The sequence below is a fragment of the Lagenorhynchus albirostris genome, chromosome 17 (assembly GCF_949774975.1).
Source record: "Lagenorhynchus albirostris chromosome 17, mLagAlb1.1, whole genome shotgun sequence".
NCBI classification, from domain to species: Eukaryota; Metazoa; Chordata; class Mammalia; order Artiodactyla; family Delphinidae; genus Lagenorhynchus; species Lagenorhynchus albirostris.
The window spans coordinates 58,249,645-58,267,567 of record NC_083111.1 but is presented as its reverse complement, the minus strand read 5'-3'; positions in this window follow the sequence as shown (position 1 = coordinate 58,267,567).

The window sequence follows — 17,923 nt, the reverse complement described above, 5'->3', positions numbered from 1 at the left end:
CAGACAAGAAAAAACAAAACCATAGAGAGGTTAACTAATATGCCTACATTCGTATGACTTGGAGAAATCAAGACCAAAACCAAGGTTATCTAACAGCAAAATCTGTGTTGTCTACTCATCATTCCCTAAAGGTCTGCAGATAGGAAAATTTACATCTTAAAGATGGTTCACTGCTCTGGGCATGATTTTCCTGAGGATTTAATGTTATGGTCCTTTTTTAGGAGCTTTTAATACCAAAAATACATCTCATAAATCTTTTCCTAAGCACCACTGACTACTTAGCTTTAGACATATCTGGATGAAGAGAATGTTTTTTCAGCAAAAAATTATGTTCCAAACTCTAAGCAAGGAGTTGATGTATCTAATCTAAATAAGACAGGGATCCTACTCTCAGAAAATTCAGTATTTTATTAGGGCACACAGACACAAATGATTTAAAGTTAAAATTTTGCCATAGCAAGAGAAAGAAACAAATAGAACTATCATATGATCCAACAATCCCACTCCTGGGCATATATCCAGAGAAAGCCATAATTTGAAAAGATACATGCACCCCAATGTTCATTGCAACTCTATGTACAATAGCCAGACATGGAAGCAACCTAAATGTCCATCAACAGAGGAATGGATAAAAAAGATATGGTACATATATACAATGGAGTGTTACTCAGCCATAAAAAAAGAATGAAATAATGTCATTTGCAGCAACATGGATGGACCTAGAGATTATCATACTAAGTAAAGTAAATCAGACAGAGAAAGACAAATATCATATGATACCATTCATATGTGGAATCTTCTTTTAAATGATATAAATGAGCTTATTTACAAAACAGAAACGAACTCACAGATTTTGCAAACAAACTTGTGGTCACCAAAGGTGAAATATGGTGGCGGGGGTGTGACCAATTCCTGGTTGACATACACACAGTACTATATATATATAATAGATAACCAAACAAGGACCTACTGTATAGCACAGGGAAAAGAATCTGAGAAAGAATATATGCATATGTATAATTGAATCACTATGCTGTACACTTGAAACTAACAATATTGTAAGTCGACTATACTCCAAACAATTTTAAAATTAAAAATTAAAAAAATGTTTAAAATATTTAATGGGTGCTTTCTTTGCCCTAGATTTTTATATTCCTTGTAGAAATTTAAGTCTCATGATAGCTCTACAAGGTTAGTATCAGATTCCTCTTGGTGTTGATCAGAAGTCAAGTTATCTACATAGATATATGTATATGTAAAGAGAAGAAATGGTACTTGAACCAACTATGTGGATTCTAAAATATAAGAAATTTCAACTCTATACACAGCTTCCTATAAACTTTATGTTCAAAATAGTTCCATAGGAAAATTTTAGTTTCAGCTCAGAGATACTGAGAGCCGGAAAGTAGTATTTCTACACTCACAGCTGAAAACTACTTTACATGAGGGAACTGAGATTGCAAAAGGCAAAGAACTAACCTCAAATCTAGAGAAAAACAGGTGACTGAAGGGAAAAACAAGATTTAGGCATTTCTGTGTATGGTGTTAGAGAGTGTTCTAGTTTTATTCTTTTACATGTAGCTGTCCAGTTTTCCCAGCACCACTTATTGACTCAAAATGGATTAAAGACCTAAACGTAAGGCCAGACACTATCAAACTCTTAGAGGAAAACATAGGGAGAATACTCTATGACATAAATCACAGCAAGATCCTTTTTGACCCACCTCCTACAGAAATGGAAATCAAAACAAAAAGAAACAAGTGGGACCTAATGAAACTTAAAAGCTTTTGCACAGCAAAGGAAACCATAAACAAGACCAAAAGACAACCCTCAGAATGGGAGAAAATATTTGCAAATGAAGCAACTGACAAAGGATTAATCTCCAAAATTTACAAGCAGCTCATGCAGCTCAATAACAAAAAAACAAACAATCCAATCCAAAAATGGGCAGAAGACCTAAATAGACATTTCTCCAAAGAAGATATACAGATTGCCAACAAACACATGAAAGAATGCTCAACATCATTAATCATTAGAGAAATGCAAATCAAAACTACAATGACGTATCACCTCACACCAGTCAGAATGGCCATCATCAAAAAATCTACAAACAATAAATGCTGGAGAGGGTGTGGACAAAAGGGAACCCTCATACACTGTTGGTGGGAATGTAAATTGATACAGCCACTATGGAGAACAGTATGGAGGTTCCTTAAAAATCTAAAATAGTAGTACCATATGACACAGCAATCCCACTACTGGCATATACCCTGAGAAAACCATAATTCAAAAAGAGTCATGTACCACAATGTTCATTGCAGCTCTGTTTACAGTAGCCAGGACATGGAAGCAACCTAAGTGTCCATCGACAGATGAATGGATAAAGAAGATGTGGCACATATATACAATGGAATATTACTCAGCCATAAAAATAAACGAAATTGAGTTATTTGTAGTGAGGTGGATGGACCTAGAGTCTGTCATACCGAGTGAAGTAAGTCAGAAAGAGAAAAACAAATACTGTATGCTAACACATATATATGGAATCTAAAAAAAAAAAAAAAAGACAGATGTAGAGAATGGACTTGAGGACACGGGGAGGGGGAAGGGTAAGCTGAGACAAAGTGAGAGAGTAACACTGACATATGTACACTACCAAATGTAAACTAGATAGCTAGTGGGTAGCAGCTGCATAGCACAGGGAGATCAGCTCGGTGCTCTGCAACCACCTAGAGGGGTGGGATAGGGAGGGTGGCAGGGAGATGCAAGAAGGAGGGGATATGGGGATATATGTATGCATATAGCTGATTCACTTTGTTATACAGCAGAAACTAACACAAGATTGTAAAGCAATTATATTCCAGTAAAGATGTTAAAGGAAAAAAGAAAAAGAATAGCAAGGAAATATTGTGAACAAATCTCTCCATACACTGAACATTTTATATGGAATTGACTAGGAAAGTCACTTAAGAAACAATGACTCTGCTTTTTCCCATCTATCAAAATGGTTCAAGAATACTGAGAAAGTTGATTGCTGGAAGCTCATGGGTTTTGTAGGACTGGAAAATAGGTGAGTGTGCGGGAAGTTAAGGATATGAATTTGTAATGTCAAGACAACTGAATTTAATTATGCATTTATTGAGAGTGATATGTATTGCTAAATATCAAGGGAGTGATATGATCAAACACCCAGTTCAGAAACACACTCATCTTAGTTGTTTCATCTTAATTACCTCTCACCAAAAACAATGGATTTTTTCCCTTGTTATACATAATGGAAGACCCATGGGTATTCTATGATTTTGTTGTTGCTTATTCCAAACAATAATTTAGATTTTGAGTGTACATTTCCAAGTGTGTTAGTTTTAATCCTTGCCTTTTTTTCTTTTTAACAAATGTATCATCCTAACCAGTGTGTTATGTTGAGACAACTGATGGAAAAACAGTAACCAAAACTGTTATTTTTCCCCATGAAAAGTCTCTCAAATTCATCCTATATACTACTTCTGATATATTACTTTAAAAATAATAATAATTGATTCATTAGTATTATCTTGCCAATAAATTAAACACAAACATCTCAATCTGTTTTTTTAAAATCTGTCCACATTGTGATTATTACCAACAATTCCAATTTTTATATCCCATTATTCCTTTTAACGTACTCACACTGTAACTATACAGTACAACTTACAGTTTCACAAAAAAATGTTCTATGCATACCATTCTTATATTCATTCATGTGTACATCCTTCAAACATTTATTGAGTTTAAGCCATGCATTAGTCACTAAGCCTATCCTGTATCACTAGGAATAAGATGATAAATACAATCGTGTTTTCTGCTCCCTGAAGACGTTGTAGTCTAGTAAAGAGGTATGCAAGTGCACCTGCCAGAAAGTTAATCTAACAAGTTTAAGCCAAAAAAGGACTTATTGGCAGAACATCAGATTGAACTAAGATTTAGGAAACAGGCAAGTTCCAAGCAAGCGCTAAAAGGTGAGACAGTAAGAACAGCAGCAAAGGGTTTGTCTGGTCCACCTGACTGCTGTGGCATAGATAAAAGTGACCTCTATCTAGTTCCATGTTGTCCTAGAGGAGAAAATCTGATTGTCAATACTTGTTCTATATTGCAATCTGACAATCCTATGCTATAATTTCAACAGCCTTTCTTTATGCAAGATACAATATAATGCATTACGTTTTATCTTTTTAAATTATAGGTACTTTAATCATATTTCATCCAGTTTGCAAGGTTTAGAATTTTGTAAGTTCTCATACTCTCAGACACATACTTTGCACACAATCTGCGGTTTGCACCATCTAATGATTAACCTCATACACTGTATAAAGAGTAAATTAGGAGAAGCTTATTTTGATTTCATTATTTTCAAGTTATGTTAAAGTATGTCATTACTGTAGCCATTAAGATGTCTAACAAAAAATTTTTAAAATACAACTAAAAGTTGAGGTATTCTACTTCACTGTATTTCTATTTTTATAAAATATTATTCACTGGAAAAGGTATAGTTTTGTGTAAAGACACAAAACATGATTGGGTGGTTTGGGATTTCAATAGTGGGAAAACGAAATTTAAAGCACTAAATTACATTTCCAGTTGAAAGTTAACAATAGTTAATGTTACAAATGGATTTCAAGTATCATTAAGTGACTTCAATAGCACCCATTCATCAACTTTCAGTAATTCCATTTTTTCACAAAACTCAACCAATATTTCTGTTTCTTACTTGACTGGAGTAAAATTTCATTTTGTTTAACCATTTATTTTAAATAAACTCTGAGGTATAATTTACATAGAATAATATTCAGTGATTTTAAGTGTATATCTCAAAGAATTATCACAAATATATACTTGTGTATGCATGTCCATTCCCCCCAAATTTCTTGTGTCTCATTGCAGTCAATCACCAGGAAACCATTCTTTTTCTTTCTGTCCTTACGTTCTAGTTTTGTCTGTTCTAAAATTTAATATGAAATCATATCAACCACTTAATTTAAATGAAATAATACAGTATGTGCAAATTTACATTTGGCCTCTTTAGCTCAGAATATTTTTGAGATTTATCTTTGTTGTCGTGGGTATCAGTATTTGTTGTTGTTGAGTAATATTCCATTTTACTGATATACCTTAATGTTTATCAGTTTACCTGTTGACAAACATTTGAGTTGGAACATAAATTAAGGTAGTGTAAGTACGAACTTTGCTCTTATTTTTCCTAATTATTTTGGCTATTTCAGGTCCAATGCATTTTCATATAAATTTTGTACCAACTTGTCAATTTTGGTGGGAAAAAAACCTATTATTTTAATTGGAATTTTGAATTCTAAAGATCAATTGCAGAGAATAACTTAAAATTATGTTATCCAATTCATGTGCATAATAAACTCCACTATTTCTCTTTGCAATGTTTGATAGTGTTCCTTGTATTGGTCCTTCACATATATTCAATATTTTTGTTATATTCATTGGTATTTCTTTTTTATTTCATTACCCAATAGTGTATTTCTAGTTATAAAAATACAGATGATTTCTAAATATCCCTATATCCACTGACTTTGCGAAATCTACTTATTAGTTATTACAGATCTTTCTATAGATTCCTTAGGATCTTCCATGTATACAATTTTATTTTCTATGAATAAAGGCAGTTTTATTACTTCCTTTCCAATTTGTGCTGACTAGGGTCTCCAATATAATGTTACGTTACATAGAAATGATGAGAGTAGATTTCCAGAAGGCATTCACATGTTCCCCAACTTTAGCATTCTACACTTCAATTCTCCTATAGTGGTAGACATCTGTAGGCTACTGCTGTCCTTCTCACATAACAAATAACTACATTTGATTCTCTTACCTATGTATTTCCTAAATCAATAAAGCATACAACATGCCAGGGACTGTATTGATTTTTTCTGATAAAATTATCACATTAAGCACAGTGTCTGTGATGGAGGCAACCACTTGCTAAGATTACATAGTCACAGTGTCATTAGCCGGAATTCATCTGAGTTTTGAAGGGGTCAAAAAGGCCAACTGAAAGGGATAGGGTCTATCACATCTTTCAGTTTTTGAGAACAGCATTCATATCTGCAGTGCTACTTAGGGTTTTACATTGTTTCTGATTTACTTTTTTAGCCAGGAATGGGTAATTTCAAGACCTTCTTGTATTTTGGTTCTATTCTAAGTCCAGGTAATCATTCTAAAAGCAATGCCAGTTGCTAAGTATGTCCAGCATAAATATATATGTAAGAGTCAAGAAAATAACCACAGGTTGGGTCTGTGTATTTTACGGACTTGGACTAGAACTCTATAGAGCACCTGGCCTCTATAAGACCCAACTTTAAACAGGGGCCGTGATTTCATTTAGGTCTCACTGATAGCAGTGTTTGCTCAGACCCTATATTTAACAGTCTAAAGGAATTCTCCTTTCCCGGAGGTACCATTACTCTTTTAAATAGCTGCAAGCCCTTTATGCAAATACTGGGAAAATACTAATATCATATACATGTAGTAACATTTCAGGATCCATCCTCAAGAGTATCTAGACTTACCTTTAATCAGTGGGCTCTGGCTCCAAGTGGTTCAAATCTGGCAATTGAGCAAGGTATCACAAATTCCCATAGAGACAACTAATATCAACTTATTCTGGATAAGTAAGTCAAGCAATGGCTTGTTCTACTGCCTATCTCTCTCCTCTCTTGGACCACCGTGGTCTAATAGCCATAGCCACAGATTGCTTTGAGTAAAGATACCCTACCATTCTGCTTTATTTTTACTTTTACCATTATGTGTGTCTTGCCTTTAAGTGCCATCACCTGTGTTCTGCTAGGCCAGGATTCTACCACACCAAGAAATATGGAAGTATCACTCCCTGTTAATTCTGGCCCAAGGAAAATAGCCAACATTAACTTTCTCAAATACCTCTCTGTTGAATTGCATATCACTTTAGTGTTCTCTGGGCCTTCTAAAGGACAAAGGTTAAGAGAACTCCAGTCTCAAATAATAAACCTATTTTCTCAGGCCCACCACTTTGACCTCTTCCTTAGAACTTTGCCAGAGAGATCCTGGCATCTCCACATCATTTATTGTAAACCACTACTGCTTCAAGCTTTAAGTAGTCCTCCCAGCATCATATTAAAACCAGCTCTAAGTGTTCACACAGAGTGTATTTTATGTCTCTAAATTATGCCTCCACGTAAATAAAGCTGTACTTCTTCAGCCTTGTATTATGTACTTATCCAGTGAAATATGATCAATATCCACTCCTATATAGGTTTCTGAGTTTCTGTTAGTGCATATTTACCTATTATCCCAGTCCTGAAGCTTGTCTGATGAGATATCTTACTAGTAGCAGAGACTACAATTCCCTTCTTGGACTATACTGAGAGTTGAGAATATTTACAGATTTGAGTGAAATACTGAAGATGTGAATGACCTTCAGAGGAAAAAAACACATTTCAAGGGACTCACCTCAGGTAATTTCTTTACCTTGTCCTCTGTGAAGGGAAGACGCTGCTCCCAAAGTCCAGAGATATCAGGAAAATCTGGAGTTGCAACATTCTCAGGTCAATTCTTTCCAGCCATCCAAGTTCTCAGAGTCTCACTTACTCACTACCACAGCACTGATGTCAGGAAACCCCCAGAAGCTGAATGTTCCACATGTGTTTCGCAATTGTTCAACACTTGTAATTAAATCCTGGACCTGCTTTTTCAGTGTTATCGCTCCTCCAGTTGCAGGTAATAAACAGTGCAAGAAGGCCTTCTTAATTTTCTAGCATGTTCTGAGCTGATAGCTGGCTGAACTGAGCCTGCCATCCTTCCACCTCAAGACTTCTGGAACAACTGAAACAAGTAAGCCGCCTCCACAACGCTTATAAAGGGTTTGCCCTGATAGCTTTCACGTGTTAGAGCTATTACACAAACCTGTGTGCCTCCCTCCACCTGATTCTCATTCAACTCTCCACAATTGAGTCTTTAAAAACATGGTGGTAAAGCACATAAACGAGGAGTTTTCAGCATCCCATTTATCACCAGTAACAGGGTCTTTCTTGCCATTTGACCTATGAGGGAACCAATTTCAGAATCCCATCTAAAGAGGCTATTTACTATTGCTACTTCCAGTATCAACTGTTTTGGTTTAGGTTCCTTCCTGAGAGCAGGTCCTGAAACAAGCACTTGGAAGTTTGGGGGTGGGGGGAGGAAGAATGGAGTAACAAAAACGGAGAGAATGGTGAACAGGTGAAAAAGAAAGTCTGTGATTGAGCACTTATGATCTGGTTACTGTTGTGAACAACAAGAGCTAAATCCACTCTCAGGGAATCATTTGAGAAACTACTCTGAATATATCTTATTTTATCCTTCCAGAGAACATGGGGGATGAAACATTTATCCACTCACCACTGGTTAAGACTCCCTTTGAAGGACATTAAATTTCCTTTACTTTCTAATTCCTCTAATTGTAACTGAGTGGCATTCTAGAGCAGAGAGACATCAGAGTGAGCACTTGACATAGGAAACTGGCAAAGATGTGTGACTATCTATCCCAGATGCCTGTGCTGAAATCAGAGGAGCTGAGAGCCTGGCTTGGAGCCCCACATGCAACTATTGTAACAGCACAGCACCTGTGTTTCTACACGATGCCTGGCACTTACTAGGATTTCAATAATTATTTTTAAATTTTTAAATGAATAAATTAATATAGTTAAATTCTAATGACACCATGATTTTAAGATATTAATCTAGAATAAACTACTAAATTCTTGAAAAAAGTCCTTTATTTCTTATTCCCATAAATGGGTAAAAAGCTTTTCTTTCTCCATCATTTCTTTAGCTGTAAAGTCTTAGCAGACAAGAGCTATCTTTCTTATATTATCAATGAACACTTCTCATATCTGTGTTGCGCTTTCTTATGCATTGGGTGTGCTTTGTGCCCTTTATTTCAGTAGTGTGTTTGTCAGTAGGGAGGGTGTCTGAATTCTGGTGTGCACTAATGTGAAACGTTCACAGTATTTTTATCTTTTTGAGGCAAGTGCCTGTGATATATCTTTTGACATTGATGTTCTAATGTAGCTCATTCATGTCAGAGTTCTTTTAATCCCATCTACCTTGACTGGAAAACCATTTGAGGAAGGCAGGTGAAGGTGGGGGAACCATCGTTATGCTTGCTCATGCTATAATTATTTCAGAAGCTGAGGAAATGTAACAGTGTGCTACACTTTAAGCACTTTGTGACAGTCATCATTTTGATCAATGTTTTAAAGTTTCACTGCTGATAGAAAGGATGAAAAGCAATTATACAGCATTACTGTTGAGCTGTTATTCAAGGTCCATCATGTTTTTCATTCTTTTCCCCCCTCTGCTCTTAAGAAGAATATGTTTTGTAACATTGACACAGTCATAATATTTTGAGTGGTTGCAAACCTCCTTTCTTCCAATTAAAGCCATTGATAAAACATCTATGTCTTGGATTGAACTATTCATTCTAAATAGGTTATGATTATACTCACTGTTAGACTTTTTTTTTTTGCATGTGTGTTTGCTATTCCATTTAGATCTGGCTCTAAAATACAATCAACAAGCTCTGAAGTTGTTTTGCCTTACATAACCATTCATTATTTGAAATAGAGAAATGCCTAAATTTTTATTATATTAGAGTAATGGTCCCTGGGACATTTCATTTATTTTGAATTAAATAAAAGTAAAAATGCATTAAACACCAAATATTATACATAGAAGACACATTTTACTATTAGATTATAATGAGATGTTTTGAGTAAGAAAATTAGCCAAACATTTAATTATTAGAACAAATTTAAACATAGTAAAGGATTTTTTTGACTTTAATACCATACCCCAATCAAAAAATTAACATAGTAGTGATGAAAATAATTTTTGCTTTAGGCATAGTAAGCCACAAATGCAGTACACTAATTCAGAAATATGGACTAATTAGCTTAGTGACAAATTTATTAAATGTTACTTTTAAAGAAAATGATAATGTTATAGGGCACTTACACCTTAGTATTAGAAAGAAAATAAAATTTATTTTAGTGGTTAACAAAATCCTAAACACAAGGCTTATGCTTTGAATCCCACTGTAGGTAAGCAATTGTCACATCATTCAGTTTTCTTTGGTTTAGAAACATGTCATTGGTATTTACACTTATTTTTATTCAGTTACTGGGTTCTAATCTTCCTAATTTCTTTCCCCCAAATGGAAGAGTCTGATTTTCTAAGCCTCCTTAAGCACAATTAACATATGCTTTTATCTCTCTATCACCTACACCTGGCACATACACTGTGTTCAGTAAATATTAATTAAACCAACAGTACAAATGAATCAGAATACCATTTGTTATATGATTAATACATCTGGCATTTGGCATTCTAGAATTTATGACCATCTCTAGTTCTTTTTAAGATTTAATCACCACTGTTGGTTGACTTTGTCACCATTGTCTTCATCATTATCTTCACCAGCTAGGTTAACCAGAGACTTTCTGTATATTGATCCTCTCTCTCTCTTCCTTCTTTCTTCCCTTTCTTGTTTCCCTTCCTTCTATTCAACACTATTCAGTAAGTATTTTTGAGAAACCTACTATTTTCTTAGCACTATACTTGGTACTAAGAACACAATGTTAAACAAAACAAGCAAAATCACTAAATATTGTAGCTAACTACCCAGAGGAAAAGGCCAGATAAATACATAAACATTATCAAAATAGAGGAAATAATCCTAAAATCCACGTGGAACCACAAAAGATACCAAATAGCCAAAGCAATCTTAAAAAACAACAAAGTGGGAAGCATCATGCTTTCTGATTTCAAAAAATATTACAAAGCTACAGTAATAAAAAATAGTATAGTACTGGCATAAAAACAGACATAGAGACCAATGTAACAGAATCAAAAGCCCAGAATTATACTCAACCATATACAGTTACATGATGTTCAACAAGAGTATTAAGAATCCACAATGGAGAAAGGATAGTCTCTCAACAAATAGTGCAGGGAAAACTGAATATCCACATGCAAAAGATTGAAATTTGACCCTTATCTTACACAGTACACAAAAACAACTCAAAGTGGATTAAAAACTTAATTGTAAGACCTGAAATTGTAAAAGTCCTAGAAGAAAACAAAGAGAAAAATTTAAGGACAGTTGTCTTGGCAATGATTTCTTGGAAATAACACCAAAAGCACAAGCAACAAAAGCAAAAATAGCCAAGTAAGACTACATCAAACTAAAAAGCTTCTACACAGCAAAATAAACAATCAAAATAATGAAAAGACAATCTATGGAATGGGAGAAAATATTTGCAAACTATATATTTGATAAGGGGTTAATATCCAAAATATATAAGGAACTCAAACAACTTAATAAAAAACAAAAACCACATAACCCAATTTAGAAATGGGCTAAGGACTTCAATAGATGTTTCACCTGTTGCAAATTGTCAACAGGTATATGAAAAGATGTTCAACATCACTAATCACCAAGGAAATGCTAATTAAAGTCACCATGAGATCTAACCTCATACCTGTCAGGATAGCTATTATAAATTTAAAAAGAAAAATGTGTTGGTGAAGATATGGGAGAAATTAGAACCTGTACAATGAAAACAGGAATGGAAAATGGTGCAGCTCCTATGGAAAACAATCTGGAAGCTCACAAAAAAATTAAAAAAATAGAACTACCATATGATCAAACAATCCCTCTTCTGGGTATTTATTCTAAAAATTGAAATCAGCATCTCAAAGAGATATCTGCACTCTAATGTTAATTGCAGTACTATTCACGATAGCCAAGATATGGAAACAACCTAAATGTGCATCAAGAGATGAATGGATAATGAAAATGTGAAAAAAAAAATATGTATGCAATGACATATTATCCAGCCTTGAAAAAGAAGGAAATCCTGCCATATACGACAACATGAATGTGTGGAGGACATTATGCTAACAATATAAGCCAGTTATAGAAGGGCAAATGTTGCATGATTTCACTTATATGAGGTATCTAAATTAGCCAAACTCATAGAAACAGAGAGTAGAATGGTGGTTGTCAGGGGCTGGGGAGGGGGAAATGAGGAGTTGCTGTTCAAAGGGTATAAAGTTTCCATTATGCAAGATGATTAAGTTGTACAGATATACTGTACATTGTCTTTGGTTAACAATAATGTACTGTGCACTTAAAATTGTGTTAGGAAGTAAATCTCATGTTAACTGTTCTTACCACAATTTAAAAAGAAAGAAAATCAGTGAACAATACATTTTATGAATATGAACACAATAATCCACAACCAAAATCTAACAAAGTGAATTTATGGATATACAAAGGAACTATATATCATTATCAAGTGATCAGTCCCAGGAATGCTAGGTTGGTTTAATCATTGAAAATTAATTAAAGTAATACATTATATCAATATAACTAAAAAGAAAAATCACAGGATCATCTCAATAGACACAGAAAAAGCATTTGACAAAAAACAAAATCCTTTCATGATCAAAACACTCAAAAAAACTAGGAACAGAAAGGAACTTCCTCAACTTGTTGAAGAGCATCTATGAAAAACTCATAGCTAACATCTTACTTAATGGTGAAAGAATAGATCCCTTTTTCCAAAAATGAATAAAGGATAAGCATGTCTACTCTTGCCACTTTTATTCATATTGTACTGAATGCTATAGCTAGGAAAATTTAGCAAGAAAAAGAAAAAAACGTATCCAGATGGGAAAGCAAGAACTTTCCTCAACATAATAAAGGCCATATATGACAAACCCACAGCCAACATTATCCTCAATGGTGAAAAACTGAAACCATTTCCACTAAGATCAGGAACAAGACAAGGTTGCCCACTCGCACCATTATTATTCAACATAGTTTTGGAAGTTTTAGCCACAGTATTAAGAGAAGAAAAAGAAATAAAAGGAATCCAAATCGGAAAAGAAGAAGTAAAGCAGTCACTGTTTGCAGATGACATGATACTATACATAGAGAATCCTAAAGATGCTACCAGAAAACTACTAGAGTTAATCAATGAATTTGGTAAAGTAGCAGGATACAAAATTACTGCACAGAAATCTCTTGCATTCCTATACACTAAAGATGAAAAATCTGAAAGTGAAATCAAGAAAACATTCCCACTTACCATTGCAACAAAAAGAATAAAATATTTAGGAATAAACCTACCTAAGGAGATGAAAGACCTGTATGAAGAAAATTATAAGACACTGATGAAAGAAATTAAAGATGATACAAATAGATGGAGAGATATACCATGTTCTTGGATTGGAAGAATCAACATTGTGAAAATGACTCTACTACCCAAAGCAATCTACACATTCAATGCAATCCCTATCAAACTACCAATGGCATTTTTCACAGAACTAGAATAAAAAATTTCACAATTTGTCTGGAAACACAAAGACCCCAAATAGCCAAAGGAATATTGAAAAAGAAAAATGTAGCTGGAGGAATCAGGCTCCCTGACTTCAGACTATACTACAAAGCTACAGTAATCAAGACAGTATGGTACTGGCACAAAAACAGAAATATAGATCAATGGAACAGGATAGAAAGCCCAGAGATAAACCCACACACATATGGTCAACTTATCTTTGATAAAGGAGGCAAGAATATACAGTGGAGAAAAGACAGCCTCTTCAATAAGTGATGCTGGGAAAACTGGACAGTTACATGTAAAAGTATGAAATTAGAACACTCCCTAACACCATACACAAAAATAAGCTCAAAATGGATTAAAGACCAAAATGTAAGGCCAGACACTATCAAACTCTTAGAGGAAAACATAAGCAGAACACTCTATGACATAAATCACAGCAAGATCCTTTTTGACCCACCTCCTACAGAAATGGAAATAAAAACAAAAATAAACAAATGGGACCTAGTGAAACTTAAAAAGGAAACCATAAACAAGACCAAAAGACAACCCTCAGAATGGGAGAAAATATTTGCAAATGAAGCAACTGACAAAGGATTAATCTCCAAAATTTACAAGCAGTTCATGCAGCTCAATAACAAAAAAACAAACAACCCAATCCAAAAATGGGCAGAAGACCTAAATAGACATTTCTCCAAAGAAGATATACAGGTTGCCAACAAACACATGAAAGAATGCTCAACATCATTAATCATTAGATAAATGCAAGTCAAAACTACAATGAGATATCATCTCACACCGGTCAGAATGGCCATCATCAAAAAAATCTAGAAACAATAAATGCTGGAGAGGGTGTGGAGAAAAGGGAACACTGTTGCACTGTTCATGGGAATGTAAATTGATACAAGCCACTATGGAGAACAGTATGGAGGTTCCTTAAAAAATTAAAAATAGGACTACCATACGACCCAGCAATCCCACTACTTGGCATATACCCTGAGAAAACCATAATTCAAAAAAAGTCATGTACCAAAATGTTCATTGCAGCTCTATTTACAATAGCCAGGACATGGAAGCAACCTAAGTGTCCATCAACAGATGAATGGATGAAGAAGATATGGCACATATATACAATGGAATATTACTCAGCCATAAAAATAAACGAAATTGAGTTATTTGTAGTGAGGTGGATGGACCTCTAGTCTGTCATACAGAGTGAAGTAAGTCAGAAAGAGAAAAACAAATACCACATGCTAACATATATATGGAATCTAAGGAAAAAAAAAAACGGTCATGAAGAACCTAGGGGTAAGATGGGAATAAGGACGCAGACCTGCTAGAGAATGGACTTGAGGATATGGGGAGGGGGAAGGGGAAGCTGTGAAAAAGTGAGAGAGTGGCATGGATATATATACACTACCAAATGTAAAATAGATAGCTAGTGGGAAGCAGCTGCATAGCACAGGGAGATCAGCTAGATGGTTTGTGACCACCTAGAGGGGTGGGATGGGGAGGGTGGGAGGGAGGGAGATGCAAGAGGGAAGAGATATGGGAACATATGTATATGTATAACTGATTCACTTTGTTGTAAAGCAGAAACTAACATACCATTTTAAATCAATTATACGCCAATAAAGATGTTAAAAAAATAAAAAAGTCTCTTCATCCCCAAGATGATGGGATAGGGGATTTAAAACTGAACGACACATGGTTTCTTTTGGAGGTGATAAAATATTCTAAAATTGGCTGTGATGATGATGATAGCACATATATGTAAATATACTAAAAAACATAGAGCCTTAGAGCTTAAATGGATAAATTGTATGGTATGTGGATTACAACTCAGAAAAACTGATTTTTAAAAGAAAAAAAAAGTATGTAAACAGTGTAATATGTCCATTAATGAGGAAGGGTATTTTAGATGGGGTGGTTATGGAAGGTCTCTCTAAGAAGGTGAGGGCTTTGCTAAGACCTAAATAACAATATACAAATTTACTACTCAGCTTTTGAGTGTGGTTATCAAGTGGTTAGGAAGTCACTAAGTAATTTATACTTAAATTATTCAATATAAGTCAATTTATACTTAGATATATTTACACATCTAAGAATTTTGCCTTTTTTTTTTTTTTTTTTTTTTTTGCTCACAAATGGAATTGCTCTATCTCAACAGAACTGTCCTCAGTCTAGGTTAAAAACTCTCTATGAATTTATCAGGTCTCTCTTTTTTTGTTACATATTTCTTTACTAAATACAGACATCCATGATAAGCTTATGTAGAATTTTTTACCCAGTATTTAATTAAAGGTTAACCCATGTCCTCTTTTAAAAAATGAATTCAGACAAAATATCTTTAATGCTAGCTTTTGGATTCCATTACTGTTTTTATCTTTCACCAAAGGATTTAAAAATAGCTGTCTCACGTAATGGTAGTAACTACATGTTCTCTTAATACCTCCTCACTTACCAAGGGTCTCTTTATTCTTATATTGATATATAATCTATTTTTTCCTTTTTTTTTTTCTCATCACAACAAAAAAAACTTTTTGTAACTCTGTGGTGACAGATGGTAACTAGAATTATTGTGGTGATTATTTCCCAATGGATACAAATGTTGAATCATTATCTTGTACACCCAAAACTAGTATAATGTATATGTCAATTATACTTCAATAAGGAGATATATCTAGAATCTGACTTTTCTTATAATGTCCACTTCAACCACTGTGTCTAAGCACACAATGTTAGAATATTGCCAGTGTTCTTTTTTTTATCTTTCACACACACACACTGTATTTTATTTTTACAAGAGATAAATACACTGACACCAAGCATTGTAAATGGATGACCACAACAAAAGCAACAATGATTGCAATTACCAAACACGAAGCACACTCATACTATGTCATAATATTGACATTCAGTCCAGTAATCCTCCACTGTAACAGCTCCTTTACTTTTCAGTGAAAATTGATTTGTATATTTTTTGCCTCTGAGTCCTTGTGGGATTTTTTTTTATTCAAACAGAAAGTCACAAAAATTATAATCATCCTCATCAGTTCACTCAGTCTCATGTAACTAATATTTTTTTATCTTGATCTTTTGTTAGCACTTTTATGAATTCATCAGTTTTCCATTAGAGTTCTGAAAATGCTTATTCATTCAGTTCAGCGGTATAGTCAGTTACCAGAAACCTGTACTTGTCAGAGTCTTTTCCATGAATTCCTTGAAGATGAAACCCTTTTATAAGAACATTTTTGCAAAAGCATCATAGTACACCCAGAACTGTCATTCTAAAGGTAAGTTGTCATGGTTGGAAAGAGAACCATGTGACTGGGAATCATAAGGAGGGGTAAGAATGAGTGACCAAGAATGTGTGAACTGGGAATGGTGGGGCAGAAAGACAAAAAAAAAAAAAAAAGAATATAGACTGACAAATTTGAGAGTTTAAAAGATGTCCTTCCAATCCAAAATAAATTAAACACTATGTGACATAAAACCCATGTTTTGTTGGAATCTTTTTGCCATGATTTGAATAGAATAATGCAAACTCATCAAGAAAAATGTCTCAGAGAAAATGTCCTAGTTTTTCTTTTCATAACTTTTAGTTCAACAAAGCAAACCGAGACAAAGAAAATGAAACTGAAGTAAGGAATGTATTTTTAATACTCAAATTAAGAATATGTCAAGGTCAAAATATTGATTTCTAAGAGAGATTTTAAAAGTACGAGAATCAATAAGCATGGAACAGTGGGAAGACTATTTTAGACAACAGATAAAAAAGGTCTACTGTCTTCCGTGATTATGTTAAAAGCAGAGACCATGTGGAGCCCTAGGAGGTAGCAGAAAATAAAAGGAATTCACATAAAAGCAATAAAATAATGTTGCTTTGGTGCTTATCCATGCATAATATCTATTAATAAGTTTGAAAATACGAAAGCATTTGCCTCTAAAATGAATCAGACATTGTTCGGAGATCTCATAGAATAACAGTAATTTGGCCATGTCTCTAAATTCAGGAAAGATAATACTTAAATGAGCTTAGTAATCATAATTTTAAAGACTGGAAAGCATGGAAGCACTTAGGAATCAAAAATTGAAATAACCAAAAAGGAGACCAGAAACATCTGCATAGGTGTATTTTCTTACCCTAAAAACCTGACTCAAAATCCAGAGGTAGGAAAATGGAAGAAAAGTCCTCTAGATAATTTTTTTTTTGGTAACTTTACATTTATTTGTCATGGATCAATTAGTCTACCTACATACTAGGTTCATTCATTCATTCATATATTCATTCATTCTTTCATATATTCATCTATTATTTATGGTCCATGGTTTATCTGACAATTTAGGTATTGCAAATACTGATAAATCTCTCATATATCATACTTCAAGGTACAATATTGTCATTCATCCTGTCTAAACTCTTGACAAACTGTTTCATCACACAATAAACTTTTTCTTTTTTTGTTCTATTGTCTCCTACTATATTTATGGG